This window comes from Enhydra lutris, unplaced genomic scaffold, assembly GCF_002288905.1.
Source record: "Enhydra lutris kenyoni isolate GAN:26980312 unplaced genomic scaffold, ASM228890v2 scaffoldscaffold13, whole genome shotgun sequence".
Classification (NCBI taxonomy): Eukaryota; Metazoa; Chordata; class Mammalia; order Carnivora; family Mustelidae; genus Enhydra; species Enhydra lutris.
Genome location: NW_019154097.1, coordinates 25,040,648 through 25,058,076, shown reverse-complemented (window position 1 = coordinate 25,058,076; position 17,429 = coordinate 25,040,648).

Genomic DNA, 17,429 nt, shown 5'->3' with positions numbered 1-17,429 from the left:
CTGGGCTCCAGCAGTCTCCAGGAAATGGAGACTTTCTTTATGGCATAACAATCATATGCCAGAAACAGCGTCTGGTCCCTTTCATCTGTTTCTCCTCATCATTATACTCACTTTAGGACACAGGATCCCGGTAAGTTAAATGGCTATCTCAAGACCATTCACCAAGTGAAGAAACAAAAAAATAAATAAAACTCACGTATATCTGTCTGGCTTGAGACCTTCCATACCATTTTTTGGACTATACAACTACATTGAAATACATGCCCTAAATTGTTTTATTCTGCCAAATGAGATATGATGTGTTCATTAATGTGTTAGGCTGGTTCCTGAGGTTCACATGGGAGCAAGTTTAGAGACAAAGTATATATGAACCAGATGGCCAAGGGCTTGGCATACGTGTGGTACAGTCTGAATTCACTGCTGTAGCATGGGAGAGATTGGCACTAAATAATTACAGGAGGGGGGCAAACACGCTGGAGAGATACCCACTGGGAAGCTGTTTCAGTAGTGCCAACCAGAGGTGGTGGTGGCTAAGGCAGAGAGGATGGAGAGGAGATGGCTGACTGAAGAGATACTTAGAAGGTTGTCTATTTAACAAGTTCAGGAATCACCTCTTGGGAAAACTCCAGGGACCTGTGTGAAGTTCATTACTTCCTCCAAGGTAACTGTTAGAACCAAAGTGAAATTTGTGGTTACAGTTGCCCATAGGCCTTGAGTTTATTCCGTGACCATTAGTGGGGCTAGGAGGCCTTCCAACAAGGAAAATGATCATTTTGCTTCACTGCATTATTATATCAGTTTAAAAGGTACCAAGGTACAGCACTCACGTGGGTAGGAGAGACTGGGGCTTCCCATTGTAAAGGGATCGATTGCTGTTCTACCAGCAGTGGCTACAAAACCCCTTTTAAAACTAATAATTGTGGGAGGGCTGAGTCCTTCATAATAAAATCTTTAAAACATTTATAAAATTCCTCTGTAAAGCCATTTTCCTGGGGAGACCTATAATTATCGAAAGGAAAGACGAGAGCACTGGCCCATTTGACATAAACATGGATGGTACGAGCCTTAGCCAGGAACGCTGAGAGTAGAGAAATAAAACCCAGATTAGAAAATGAACCACGGTCAATTTTTCTTCCCCATGTATTTTATTGTATACAAATGATAAAGCATAAACAGCCTCTGATTTCCCACCAGACTCTGATGATTTTTTTTTCTTAAAAGACTCTGCCTAACATTGAATCTCAAATCCTACCATTCATTCAAACGTACCTACCACATTCACCTTGGCAAATTCTGCCTCAGTTAACCTTATTTTCATGTGACTGCTTCTTATTTTTCTTGAATTTTAAATTCAGGCATTTAGTTAGCATTCAAATCTTCTTTTTTCTTTGATCTCCTAAAAACCAGAGTGGCGGGGGTAATTATACCCCTCCAACCTCCCTGCTGGGTATACCAGAGTATACAATGCTGTTCAAAAAAGCAGAAAAAGGAAAAGGAGCTGGTTAGGAGAAAAAGGGAGGAGTATCTGGTTAAGCTCAACTTCACGGCAGCATCCTTCTGAGTCTTGCTTTTAGCAACCCTTTTTCAAGACTTCACTTCCACAGGACTTGGGCAAGACTCATTAATTCACACCACAGAGGAAGGAGAAGAAATAAGAGTCCCGAAAGCCAAACTGCTGTGTGGCCTGGGCAATCCATTTCATCACCTGGTTCTCAGTTTCCTTTTCTCTGTAAATGAAGGAGTTGGACCAAAACTTGGAGACCAAATAATTGTAACCTCTTGTTACAACCCTGTTCAATCAGTAGTGATTTCTTCCTGTGCTCCTAGATCCTGAGGTGGAAAGAGTATCCAGTTGTTTAGTGATGTCTGCCAAGGGAGTAGGATGCGGTAATGACATCATGAGTGCCATTTTTTTTTTTTTACATCTTTGAAATATGATGCTTTTAGTTCTTGTGTGATTCCTATTCCGTGTTAGAGGAGACAGATTGTCTTGTGGGAAGGTGAACTCAATATTCCAGAATAAGATGACTGAGGGTTTAAAAATAGACGATAATCAAGAGGCAAATCTTTGAATATGAGACAGGAGAACCAGAGAGATGAACGTGGAGATAAATACTCTGAGCCGGCAAGTGAACGGGCTGAACGTTGAGATGAGATCTTTTGTCGACAGTTGGTTTCTTCCTGCTGTGATGTTTGAGGGACAGCTGTGTATAAAGGATAGGGGTGGGGGGAATCTTCCTGATGTCATTAAATAAGGAATTCCATAATTCTAGCACTCTAACAAATAGATATTTCATGGCATTCAGAAAACACTCAACAAAATAATATCAAACCAGGGGCAATCTCACTACTGGGTATTTACCCCAAAGATACAGATGTAGTGAAAAGAAGGGCCATCTGTACCCCAATGTTTATAGCAGCAATGGCCACGGTCATGAAACTGTGGTAAGAACCAAGATGCCCTTCAACGGATGAATGGATAAGGAAGATGTGGTCCATATACACTATGGAGTATTATGCCTCCATCAGAAAGGATGAATACCCAATTCTTGTATCAACATGGACGAGACTGGAAGAGAGTATGCTGAGTGAAATAAGTCAAGCAGAGAGAGTCAAGTATCATATGGTTTCACTTATTTTTGGAGCGTAACAAATAACATGGAAGACATAGGGAGATGGAGAGGAGAAGGGAGTTGAGGGAAATTGGAAGGGGAGATGAACCATGAGAGACTATGGACTCTGAAAAACAATCTGAGGGGTTTGAAGGGGCGGGGGGTGGGAGGTTGGGGGAGCCAGGTGGTGGGTATTAAGGAGGGCACATATTGCATGGAGCACTGGGTGTGGTCCATAAACAATGAATTCTGTTATACTGAAAAGAAAAAAAACAAAAAAAAAAACGGGGGCAATCTCCTACCCCTGGACAAATGGAAATATTTGAAGACCTTTTTTATTGACCTGGGTCGGTGGCAGTAATGCTGGGATGTAAAGAGAGAGTCCAGGATGCTGGGAAACATCCCCCAAGGCACAGAATAACCTTGAATAACAAAGGTTTGTCCTGCCTAAGACTGTCAAATTCTGTCTTAAAGGAACAAATGAAAGAACAAATGGTTGAAAGGCCTATCCTACATGTGTCCTATCCTGCTGAGACTCCAGTGTTCACCTACATATTTGATTTCCTCTTCTTTAACCTGCCTCTAGGCTGTGTTTCCTACCCTTTCTTTAAAATCAGGTGTGGCCATATGACTGAGTTTGCTTCAATAGGGTGTGAATGGAAATTACATATGATGGAACTGGTTTAATCAACCTCCCAATCTCTCATCCCTCTTGCACTAGCTGGATGGAGAGTTCTCCTATGACCTAACAAAAGGAGAAGACATAAAATGAAGGGAGTCTGGGACCTTGAATGAACATGCAGAGCAGAGCAGTCCCTCAACTTCTGATTCTCCACATTAGAAAAATAACTTTAAGCTTTTATTTCATCAAGCCATTGAAAGTTGAAGATTGTACACTATAGGAATTAGCCTATTTTGAGTAATACATCTAAAATTGGATCAGTTGGACTATGTGCTATTCCCTAGCATGAACAGCAAATCAGCATTTTTCAACCTCTGTCTCTCTCTGTCTCTGTCTCTCAACTGTCTCATACATGGATACACATTTCATGGCCTCTATTCCAAGTCTAAACTTCCCTATTCTTAGGAACTCTTTTGTTTTTCATATTTTCCCCCTCAGTTCAGAGCTGTTGACAGTCTACATTAGTAGCTATAATATCACAAAAGGAGAAGCAAAGGGATGAATGTCTCCCTTTTGTATATCAGAATTTCTGAGATCCATGAAGCATCATGACCCCATACCAGATTATAGGGTTCTTGAATTATTTTAAATTCAGAAGCAAGAAAACTCATTAAGCACTATGCTAGGCTCTATAGGTCATAAAAATGTGTTATATATGACTGACTTCAAAGAATTTATATTCTGGTAAAATACATGAAAAATTACATAGAAAGCTATGATAAATACATTGTGAGGATAAACACATTCCTCTAGAAGTTCAAGAGGGAATATCACATGTGGTTCGAGACTTCAGAAAATAATGGGGGCACCTGGATGGTTGAGTCAGTTGAGCATCTGCCTTTGGCTCAGGTCATGATTCTGGGGTCCTGGAATCAAGCCCCGTGTTGGGCTCCCTGCTCTCTCTCCCTCTGAGTCTCCCCTGCTAAGGCTCTGTCTCTCAAATAAAAAAATAAATAAAATCTTCTAAAAGATAATGAATTGAAGCAATGTCCTTTCAGGTGGTTTTCAGGAATATGTAGGTTTTGACAAATGAGCATAGGGTGAGGCATGAGGCCAGTGAAAGGGGACAGCAAGAAGTCCAATTGGCCAGAGTCTAGAGCAGCACCATCCAACAGAAATCTAGAGCCACAAGTGAGAGCCAGTTGCAATTTTTTTCAAGTAGCCACATTAGAAAAGTAAAAAAGAAAAAGGATAAATTGAGTTAAACAGTACATTTTAACTCAATATATCCAATACACTATTATTTCAATATATAGTAGATAAAAATATTAAGAAGATATTTCACATTTATTTTCATTGGACATCTCTGAATTCTGGAGTGTCTCTTACATTTATAGCACATCTCAATTTGGATTAGTCACATTTCTAGTGCTCCCTAGCCCCACATGTCTAGTGGTTATTGTATGTATGTCTAGTTATATATATATATATTAGTTATATATATTATGTTATATGTATGTATGTCTAGTCTCGTGGTTATTGTATTGGGCAATGTAGGACTAGAAACCATGTCAATAAAAGGCCTGGACTTTGTTCTTGTAATCACCCACCTTGCCCAGCATACAATCAATTGCACATGGTACTCAATACAGTCTGTTGGGAAGAATTGTTTCAGTAAATGCTTCCATGGAAGACAGAGGTTTATGAAGCTTCAAAGACAGACTTTTCTGCTGTGATATGAAAAAATATGATGTACTGTGGAAGAAAGTCTTAATTGGTTACCCCCCCCATCACCTTTCCTGAATGCCAGTCTCTGATACTCAACTTTGACATTTTAATGCCTATTTTTCTGTCTTCTTCGCTACAGGAGATACGCTGCAGGAAAATCACCAACAGTACCCCAAGATAGGAGGTCTTAACATTCTCAGACTTGTCACCAATGTCACCAGTTCTAGGCCCTGAATGATATGTGGGTTTTCTGGAGTAAATCCAATTGCCTGAAGGGTTGTTTTAGGTAATTTCAGAACTTTTAGAAATCCTGAATTGATTTTTATTAAAACCAATATCTGAATTTTATTTTTATGATTTTCAGTTTTGATTTTGCCTTATTTTTTTTTTTTTCCTTTTTGAACCCAGTGCTCGTTCAATCACCCTCATGTTCTCAAAGTTTCTGCAACTCCTTGTTCAGGGGTTCACGGCTTGCTTGATTTAAAAAACCTTCAGAATTGCCCCCTGACTTAACTTTTGGCTCCTTCCATCCATTCTTCCCAGGGTTGCTTGAGTGATATTTCCAAAAATCAATGGGGGTGCGCTCTTTCTAAAATATCATCGCTGCTTCTACAGAGGTCTCAAAGTAGATGCCAGAGGGCTGCTTTTGACTCTTAATGAGGTTTTGTTTTATGTAGCCATGAACTGTGTTTAATAGTAATGATAAAAAATAATACTTAACACTCTGAGGTGCCCTGTTGAGTTCACCTCAAAACCACAGCTCCCCAGAATCTCCTCCCTTATGCAATCAGCCCCCTTCATGTGAGTCTGAAACAGAGTCCGGGCTTTTCAATTCACTACTTGCAGCAAACTGATCTCAGATACTTTTCACAGACTTGTATCACCCCAGATTTCTTTGGTGATAAGCTTCCTATACTTACTATTTCTAAATTGGAAGGAGTAACAGATGAAAAAGTTCAAGTGATTACTGGGTACCAGGTACTGGGCTTTGAATGCAAGGTTTACTTAATTCTTAATATAACCCAGTGGGGAATTAGGGCTGAGCTCTCAATCAAAGGGTCATAGAACTAGTATGTATCAGGGTGGGATCTCAGCTCTAAGCACTATGGGATTCCACAGCTCAGGCTGTTAAGCACTCAACTGATGACCTTCCCAACACCCCAGTCTCCGGGTAGCAATACCTTTCTCATCCCAGCAGGCCCAGACCAAATGCTGCTGTTTTATCTATGAGGCCTTCTCTGACATGTCCTGATAAATCATGCCTATTCTTTCAAGCCTACAGAGGGATTTAGCAAATACTTCACTAACACTGTCTTTTATATTGGTTGCTGTTTACAAGTATTTCGCCTACTGGCTTTTGGTGAATCACTGTTTCCTTGCATCTTGATTTCCTTTTTTTTAAAATGAAGATTCTAATAGAACTTACAGTGTTATGAGAAAGAAATGCTGATGGGATAAGGCAGATGGAGTCCTTAGAATAGGGCCCAGATCATGGGAAATGACCAATGCTGGTTTGCAGGTGAGCTATGGTTAACCTCACCATTATTGTCACTGAATATAAAGGAATTCATGTTAGATATTTCTATACCCCTAGTCCCTAGTATCATATCACATCTTCTGCCCAGTAAGGGTTCTAAAGAGTCTGGTGAGCTGAATTATGGTGAACTGTTACCTTATCTATTCCTCTTGCACTTTGGCTGGGTAGAGCTTCTTATCACTATCAGCATTCTGCGTCTTTGACCTCATTTGGATCTTTATGTTTAAGAATTATTTTAGAATATCTCTGTATGCTTATTTTGAATATCCTAGTTTCTTTTCTTTCTCTCTTCCTTCTTACTTTTTCCATGAGGTAAATATCACACATCTTATCACATTTACCAGTAATTAATTCAGTAAGTATCTGTAACAGACCATGACTATTTCTTTTCCTCCTCCTCCTCCTCCTCTTCCTTCTTCTGTCTCCTCATTGTTATTTTTGTTACTATGTTACTATTAGCACACATAACAGAATTATGAGGTTCCTAATGTTATCTAACGTCTAATCGGTGTTCAATATGTCCCCAATGTATCAAAAAATGTGCTTTACAAGTTTTTTTCCCCCAAATCAGAATACAAACAAGATTTGTACATTGAATTAGGCTGACATCTCTCTCTCTCTTTTTTTTTTTTTTTTAAAGATTTTATTTATTTGACAGACAGGGATCACAAGTAGGCAGAGAAGCAGGCAGAGAGAGAGAGGGAAGCAGGCTCCCCGCTGAGCAGGGAGCCCTACGTGGGGCTCGATCCCAGGACCGTGAGATCACGACCCGAGCCGAAGGCAGAGTTTTAACCCACTGAGCCACCCAGGTGCCCCAGGCTGACATGTCTCTTAAGTCTATTTTACTCTATAATAGTCTTTTGTCCCTCTTTATGTAAATTAATTAAAATGTTTTTGTTGGAGGTATAATTTATACAAATCTGAAGCATACAGCTCAATAAATTTTGCATAGCCATATAAGAACCTCACAGATTATGAGCCAGAAAATTTTGAACTGCATGACCACTCTATCTTTTGCAGTACTGATTGGTTTTGACTGGTTTTGATTACTTATAAAAGGACACTCTTCCATCTCTTATGAAAACAATTAACATTATTTTATTTATTTTATTTTTTTAAAGATTTTATTTATTTATTTGACAGACGGATCACAAGCAGGCAGAGAGCGGAAGGGAAGCAGGCTCCCTGCTGAGCAGAAAGCCCGATGCAGGGCTTGATCCCAGGACGCTGGGATCATGAACTGAACCGAAGGCAGAGGCTTTAACCCACTGAGCCATCCAGGCGCCCCTTTATTTATTTTTTTTAAACTAGGATTTTAGTCACATAGGCCTTCCCATATTCTGTAGCTGTCTGATTGTATATTCATGTTATCATCATATATGTTCCTCTACCCCTGTATTTCCCAAGATCTGAAAGCTACGTATGTAGAGAACTGATTACACTCAGATATATAGCTAGTGACTGGAAATTCCTGTTACATCCCAGGGGACACAGGGTCTAGTGGTCACTCGTTAGTGATGTTAAGATTGATCAGTGCATTAGGGTGCCATTTTTCTGACTCATTGTCGATGAAGTTCCCCCATTAACTTCTTACCCAATAGTTTTATCAGCCATAGATATATGGTGCCTCGACCTGCATTGTTTCATTAGAGTATAGGATATTTTGGTGGGGGGGGGCAGTTAACTTGATGTTAGATGGCACCAGAGAGTAAAAGTAAAGATTCCTAAGCTGAGCCACTAGGTGAATGTTGGCCCCATTGATTGATTAGGGGGATAATAGGGCTTTGAGGGGGGAAAAGATCAAGATTTTGATTTTGGAGGTGTTGCATTTGAAAAATCTCCTGGATATTCAAGTTTATTTTCTGAGTTTTATTTTCTGAAGAAGAAGAAGGAAGGTGGGGAAGGAATGAAGGAAGGAGGGAGGGTTGGAAGGAGGAAAGGATGTAGGAATATAGCATTTTCATATTCATTTCTGTATTTCCAGCTCTTACAACAGATAATAATAATGAAAATAACTGTATCATCAAAACACCCCAAATTATCACAGAGCCATTATTATATGTCAGTATTTCCTTTTATTGTACACACTATTTACAGAAACTTTAAAAAATGGGTACTTTTTCTAAACAAGTTTTTTTCAGATGAATAAAATGAGATCCAAAAAGGTGAAGTCACATGCTCCTGGTCATTAATTGAAGGTGTCAGAACTAGAATTTCTTTCCTGTAAGAGTTGGGTCAAAACTGCAAAATGTTTGTCCAATGAATGAAAGAAGTTACAACTCAAGTGACTGGAACATGGTAACCGCTCCATAAATGTTAGATAATGTCATTCCTAACTTTCTATTCATTCCCTAGTAAGGGCCACCCATATACCAGTTTATATGAGACTTGCAGTTGTCTATACTTATGTACTTGTCATCTCTTACTCACTGAAGAGTTCATACATTTCTCTCTTGCTTTTAGACTCAATGGTAGGCACCTTGTGCACCAGGATAGTACCTAAAAATACTGTTAACGGCTGTCACTGTTTCAACTCTAATGCAAGTAAACAAGAAGTACTCCCTAAATGTCTCTGAATGGTTGGTTGGGTGGCTGTTAATGGAGAAGCAGCTTTGTGCAGAAGAGGGAACATGAGATTGACTCATGAAGTTCTAGTCCTGGTTCAGTTACCAGCTGCACACTGGAAGGGGGGCCGCTTAAACTCTCCATGCTTTCACTTTCAATCTATAAAATTGGGATGATAGTTTCTGTCCCCATAACTCTCAGAGGTATAGTGAGGTTCAAATGGGATAATGCAAACCATAAATTGCAGTGCAGATACAAGGTTTTATTATCCCAGTTATATTATATCCCTTTCTGTCTACTTGCCGCATATTACCACCTTCTCATTTAGGTGAGCACTCAATATTCACCAAATGATTTTCCCTAAATCAATAATATAAACAAAGGAAACAAGATGATCTAGTAAAAGAGGCTCAGGAAATTGACTCTGAGGGTGTGCGTACAGTATTGTCTTGGAAAGGTAGGCTGATATAATACGCTACTAACTCTCTAAGTCAGAGAAGAATTTACCAGAAAACCTGCAAGTAAAGGCGTTTTCTACAATTCACTTAAGCGCAGCAATTCTCGGGAGATAACACCATTAATACTCCATTTCAAATTAAAAAACATATGCTTTTCCTCTCTTAAAAAAAAACTACAACAAGGGAACATGGCCCATTTTCTTTCCTTTACGAAAACAAAAGCTTTTAAAATGACAAAAAATTGCCTCTGCTTGATAAAACAGCCATCTGCATCTGATTTAGTTAAGTGTTATTCTTGTATCTTTTTATATTATTATTATTGCTGGTTGGAGAAAAATGCATAAATACAAAGAGAGGTCTTTGCAAAGGTCACACAATTTCTACTTCAATTATCCTTAAAACTTTGCCTCACCTTCAAATTGACCCTAAAATTGAATCTTAACCCTTAACGGAAGAATTTGAAATAAAGCTTAAGGAAGCATTCCTAATTATTTATGTATAATATCTTATCTTCCCCCTCCCCCACTTTTATGATGTTGGTCGAGAAAAGATATTAAGAAACTTTAGAATGAAGGATAGCTATTGCATTTGGCATTTATATGACCCTCTAATATTGTAATCATTTTTATTAGTTATTTCTCATGTCGGTTCTGAGAGAAAGATTGGATAAGCTTAGTATTCAGAGTGGGTGAGCTCCCCATATGCTGTTAACTCCAGTATGATGGTCATAAACACCAAATGGCATGCCATATGAAACAGACACAGGGCAGGTTTCCCAAATATGCAATTAAGATATCCGGACATGGCATCGTCTACACATGCTACTGCCGTTTCAGAATTAATCTCATGGAGATGGTTCCTTTGAGCTTAGGACAAAGGAAGCAGGAGAGAGGGCTTGTTGATAATGCTCTTAAATGGGCTGTGCTGATATTACCAGCTGAAGTCTGAAGATAATGCAGCTGGGAGAAAGGGGTTGGGTGCAGTTTTGGCTATACATATTTATGCTTGGATGGAATGGTGAAAAGAAGGAATATTATGACACCGGACCAAGAATTCAATCAGAAGACATGGATTTTGGTCCCCTGCTCTACAGCCTACAAACTTCATAACTTGGGTCTTGTCTTTTACATCTCTGATCCTCTTTTTGGCCACCCAAAAAATGGGTACAATGACTCTGGGCTCTCTGAATAATATTAGAGGAGACAGTGGGATTGCCAAAACAGAGCAAACTGGCCGCAGAGTTAACAGAGAGCGTTCTAAGCAGAAGGACTGGGATGGGCAAAGTCAGTGGGACACAGTCCCAACGTGTAAGATGCAGACGCTGTGTGGTGGAATTTGATAGGCCTGACAGACGGCAGTGAGATCTAAGTCAACCAGATCAGGGAAGGATGGGGGTACTGTATACGAGGCTTTGCCACAAAGAGCTGCAAAGCCATGGCTCGATTTCTTTTTATGACCCATTCTTTATTGGTTTGTTTGTTCATTTTTGGTAGCAGAGAAGTGAAATGTTCAGCAGCTTAGGAAAAAAAAATTAATCCAATTATGAAAAATGGATTGGAGGGCGGGGGAGGGGGAGAAAAAGCAGGGAGACCAGCTGGGAGACTTTTGAAAAATGTGGTTCAAACCAGTGCAATTGGAAAAGAAATGGGAGGCAACAGAGAACTACAGGGGATGGGGCAGAATTCTGCATACAGCTCTTGTCTGCGTGACGGATATATACAGGCGGTGTGTGTTATCTGTTATAATTTCCTCTGCTGCGCTGTCCTTTGCAATTTGGAGATGACCCCTCTGATGGTGATTACTGTGTTGTGTGCAGCTGTGGCTGAAGAAAGTGACTTGAGGGAGCAGGATTTATCACATGAGTCAGAAGGCAGCCTTGTGGGGATGAGTCTATAAGGCAGACCCAGACTTTCATTTAATAACCTCCCCATTCCTTTCAGAGCCCCTTACCCGCCTTTGGCTTCCTGTGTCCAGTATCCCCGTCCCCATGAATGACAGAATCTGAGAAGGTTAGAGCTCCAACGGATGGGATCCTAAATGGAGAATGACAGGGTTATTGGCAGACGCTGGACTAAAACAAAATGAGTTTATAGTGGCAGAGGACTGGGTTCAAATTGTGTTTCTGTGTTATACTCACTGCATGAATGCAAGAGTTTCTGACCTTGGGCAAGAACAAAATATCTCTTGGCTTCAGTTTCCTCATTTGTAAAATCGATACACAAATGCATAAATTACATGTGTTATTGTGAATTAAATAAGATAATGCAGATTACGCATTCGGCACAATGCCTGTTCACGGAATGGAAGCCAAGCAAATGGTAACTATTCCAGGAGTACGGAGAACTCTGCTTGCTATGACACATAGCACTTTGTTCCCCCTCTCATTGCTCTGCCCCTCTCTCTGTGTCTCTGTCTCTGTCTTTGTCACTGTCTCTCTCGCTTGCAGTGACATCAACTACCCCGGAACAGGTTGCCCTCCTCAGAGAGCCCCTTTCCGATTTGAATATTGAAGAGGCGCCATATTAGAGTGGCATAGTTCTCGACCTAAAATTAGGGAGACAGGTGACATGTACCCACTGTAGAGTCTACTTTCTCACTTTTAGAAGCAAAAGTCAGAGACCAGTTAGATGGTGCATGGGCATACCATGACAAAGATCATGTAAGTGAACCATCTATTTTGTTTTTATTTATTTATTTATTTTAAAGATTTTATTTATTTATTTGACAGACGGAGATCACAAGTAGGCAGAGAGGCGGGCAGAGAGAGAGGAGGAAGCAGGCTCCCCGCTGAGCAGAAAGCCCAATGCGGGGCTCCATCCCAGGACCCTGAGATCATGAGCTGAGCCGAAGGCAGAGGCTTTAACCCACTGAGCCACCCAGGCACCCCGAACCATCTATTTTTAAATAAAGCATACAACTTCAAAGGTTTATTCCTCAAAGGAGAAAATCTGTGAAGAGAGGGATAGTTAATTATGGTTGACCGTGGGGTGGATTCCCGAATATTCTAGTTGATTGGTTTTAGTAGCTCTCATCCTGGAAGCAACGTTCTCTCCAAAGGAGAGCTATTTTTGCTTATCACAACAGGGGAGGGATGCTACTGACATCTAGTGACCCAGGATGTTGCTCCTTCAATACAGAGGAAGAGTGTTTCAGGCCAAGGAATTACCTGGCCTTAAAATGTCCATAGTGGCCCCAGCTGAGACACTTCGGTCTTTGCCAGTCGGGAGAACTTTTCCCTTTGTGCCACTGATGGTTTTTGGAATCTAGCCACAAGCCAGTGAGTGTATCACACCCTGTTGGTGCCTATTATTCATCTGGGGGTCAACATAAATTGGCTAAAGTGAGGAACACATTTCAAGGTTAGGAATCTTGTTTCCCCACGCAATGTGAGGAGGGAAGCACGATGCCCCAGTTGCTGCTGCTACGGGCCTGTGAACTTCAGAAGAATGATGTGAGGACGCAGGGTATATTCCAAAGACAGCAGAGAAGAGAGATGGAAAAAAGCTCAGGTTCTGGGAGACGCCGAATCTGCTCACCTTCAAGTCTACCTCAGTTGTCGAATTTCATGCTGGGAAGTAATAAATACCCTTGTTGTATTCACCGGTTGACATCAGTTTTTTTCTTTCTTTTCTTTTCTTTTCTTTTTTTTTTTTTTTTTTTTACCTGCCAACGTGACTATATAAGCTAAAACTCTGAACAAGTGATCTCACACGTTTCCAGGAGTTTTAGCATCTTTTAGGGATTCTTTTGCTTAGAATTCAATCTTTTCCAGGAAATTCATTTCTTCAATTCATATCCTGGCCTTCCCATGATCAGACAGTTCTTCCTTCAGTTTTACATGAACAGAGCTCAAACCAGTTAGGATGAAACAACAGCCACAAATTTTGTCATTGCAAACAAGAGCAAGTGTTTGCAATGACAAAAGGAAAATAAACAGAGGAGAAAAAAAAGTAATGTTTTCAAATGGAAGTAGTTCTAAAGTCTCTGATGCCAAAGGCTGTCACTCAACTCAATCAAAAAGTATTCAGCATCTATTAAGAAATAAGGACAACTCTGCTAAGGGCTAAGGGTACACAGATTAGAAAAGGCAGAATTATTTTTTCATAAGGAGTTCACAGTCTTGTGTCAGGGGACAGATGAGTAAGGAGTTAATGAGAGTATGGAGGGCCATCCCTCCAGTCACAGCAGAGGGAATAAGGAAGAGAGGCAGTCCAGAGCAAAGAGTCATTTAGCAGGTCCTTTCCCTGCTTCTCCCTCTATCTTCTGATCTATTTTTAAGTGTACAATTCCATCATACAATTCACCTCATAGAATTATCTCCTAGCCACCTCGACCTCTCCACGATCAAGAACGTAAAAGATAAATTTTCATCATGCCTTCCATCTATAGCTCATGGTTTTGGTTGCTTTCTGGTCTGAGAAACAGCATAGACATCGATGCCCCGAATGACTCTATGTCTCAGGGAAGAATGCCGACGGCACACGCACGCTGGTGAGGAAGGATGAGCAGGGCGACCATGCTTTGCATTCATTACCATTCTGTGCAAAACAGCCTATGATATGTGGTGGAAGAAAACGTGATCGAGACAACGAAACTCTTACAAACACAGATGCAAAAGGGTCACCCTTTCATAGACCCTCTCTAGGGGCACACGGTAGAAATGCAGAGAGAGAGAAACAGAAACATCTATTTCTAAGGAAGAATTAATAAAAGTTAATGGCACAAGAAATGAAAAAGAGGGTGGAAGAAGATGAAATCCAGCATTCGAGTCTCCAGACAACTTGGAGAGAGTACTTGTCTTCTAGCAATAGGTTGGGAGTGAGGTGAGGAGGAGCTGATTTAAGAGAGTAATGTCAGGGCACCTGGGTGGCTCAGAGGGTTAAGCAGCTGCCTTTGGCTCCAATCATGATCCTGGAGTCCCAGGATCAAGTCCTACATCGGGCTCCCTGCTTGGCAGGGAGTCTGCTTCTCCCGCTGACCTCTGTCCTATCATGCTCTCTCTCTCTCATTCTCTCTTTCTCTCTCTCAAATAAATAAAATCTTCAAAAAGAAAAAAGAGAGTAACGACAAATTTGTCCTGATCACATTGCTTTCAAAAATCTACTAGGACTTCGGCCTACTTTGGAAGTATTGTCACATTCCAGGACTAATTAAAGGAAGCACACATGAGACCAGACATAAGGAGGGAAACTTAAGGAAAAACAAGTCTTTTCCAAACTCCATCAACCAGTGGTTAAAGATATGGTAAGTTAATATGTTTCTCCCGTTTCCCACCCCTACCATTTCTGTCAAGCATAAAAAATAGACCAATTTGTCACTGCGTCTGCATAATGTCAGGATAAGAGTGTACTGTTCCCTTCCCTTAGCAGAGGTCACTCGAAAGAGTGTCTCCAAGATTGTCGGAAGGAAAACAAATGAGCAAGCCCAGAAATTGGAGGCGAGGTGCTCTGCTGTGGCGGGGGAAATGCCGAGATGATGACTTTTGGAAAATTGCATCGGGTTTATCCAACACAGGACTGTTTTAATCACTGCACCGGGGGAACCGCTTCAAGGACGGATGGTTAATGCATGTTTCAGAGAGGCTGATGGGGAGATAGTGCGGATCCTCAAACGTCTTGAACAGGACATTAAGTGAGCAAACGTCCTTGCACATCTGTTAGGGGTATGGGACTCAGAGGAAGTTTCAAAGGAAACTTTCAAGGTTTCCCGATGGGCCTAAAGGAGCACGTGGGGAAGCAGACTCTAGGGGGACTCTGGAGAGAAAAAGGAGGCATGTTCTGCAAAGTCAAGTCTGGTCAGGGCAGAGCATCCCCTCGCCCCAGACCCCTATCCACTGGGAGGAACTGTTAGATGGATGACTGACACACAGACAGACACTCGGATAAGTACTGACCTTGCTACAGTCTCATCTCCAAACTTTTGGAATCTTTCTTAAGAAACTGACTGAGGTGCCAAGAGTTTAGGGAGGCACAAGGGGATGTGAATTTAATGGAATGGGGCGCGGCTTTGGCATTAAATTATCCAGGTTCATTTCCCAGCTTTGTTATGAATTACTTGTGCAACCTTGGGCATGTCACTTAATTGCTCCAAGGCTGGCTCTTCTCTTGCAAAGTAGAAATAAGTGCTTCTATCTGATGACACTTGCGATCTACAATGTTATGCAAACATCACTTTTGTGATTGTTATAGTGAAGGAGTTGCTCTTGTAACCAGAGAAATATCAGAGCCCCTGCCTGGGGCTTAGTTTTCTTCTTTGTTAAAGGAGGTTACACTCTAATTAATCATATGCACAATAGTAATAATATTTAAGGAACTTTGACTATATGCCCAAACTGTTCTAAACACTATACATCTGTTAAGTCAAAAATTAGCTTGTGTTCTAGGAACCAGTGTCCCCATGTTGAAGTTGAGCAAAAACACAGAGAGAGTGTGAGCTTCTCATCCCAGGGCACATGGCTGGATGGCAGAGCTGAGATGGGATCTCAGACGTTGTAACCTAAGGGCTGCACCCTGCCTGATGATCCACAGCATCAGAATAACATGGAGCCTGGACACCGGTTCTTTGCAGATCTATTCCTTGGTGCCAGGGATGTTTCTTACTCTCCAAAAAAAAGCCTTATGGTTAGCTTGTGGGGTGAAGTCCCTGATGCCACTCGCAGCTTCTCTTGGGATTTTTACCTGCAAGGCTAGAGGGGCAATTCCTTCAATTTGAGTGAAGAATACAGCATTAAAAAAAAATTATGTATTTATCTGACAGAGAAAGAGATAGGGAGAGCAAGAACACATGCAGGAGGAGTGGGAGAGGGAGAAGCAGACTCCCCACTGAGCAAGGAGCCCGTTGCGGGGCTTGGTCCTGAGCCGAAGGCAGACACTTAATGACTGAGCCTCCCAGGCGCCCCAAGAATACAGCATTTTTAGAGAAATCTTCTGAGGAAGGATCCATAGAGCCATAGATGGTATCAAAGGTAGAAGAGAGAAGGGAGCCGATCTAGATCATTTCTCTCAATTTCAAGATGATGAAACTGAGATGCAGAGAAGAAAGCCTAAACCCATGTCACACAGTGAGAAGGGGGCAGAATAGGGACTGGAACACTGCTGATTCCAAGGTTTATGCTTGCTCTCTCTTACACTATATGCTGAGCATTGGATACATTGAGTCTCTGCTGTGATTTTTTTATGTGCATAGAATTAAAACACAATCACCAAAATATTAATATATTTTCATTTACAGATAGGAAAAGCTGACTTCCAATAAGGTAGGACACCTCTATTGAAGTAAACACTTGGTTAATTGCCTAGTACAAGGTTGGGTACACAGCAGGTATTTAATCAATACTTGAGTTAGACTGAATGCCTTGGATAGCAGACACATGGCTCTTTCCTTTATCTCCTAATTGTTTCCTCCACCTCAAATCCTCAGCCAAGTCTGTGTTGTAAGGACACAGTTTGATGTCCCCATTATTGTTATTCAGCAAATGCATCGTGTGTCCTTTGATGAGCAACTTGGAATCAAGAGGACGGTATTGAGTTCCTCCCACACTGCCATTGAAAGCAGGCCTTAGCACAATTCCTGGCTCATAGCAACTCCCTACAAACATGAGCTATTAGTACTGCTGCTCAGAGAGCTTGTAATGGTCTCTGGGGATAAATGATGATGAATGAAGAATGCCTGTTTTCTCCAGGAAGCTCCCAAATAATAGGGAGATTGTCACATTAACAAATAATTATAACGCATTACAATTATTAATGGTGAACGCAGACAGACTTGTAAAAGACGTGTGGATTCTAAAAGAGGGTAGTGAGTTCATTATTCAGTGCTGTTGAAGTAAGCTCGACGCAGAGCTCACAAAGAGGAAATACAGAAGAGGGTTTTGATAGGTGAGTAGGAGCAAGGAAAGTTAACTCTAG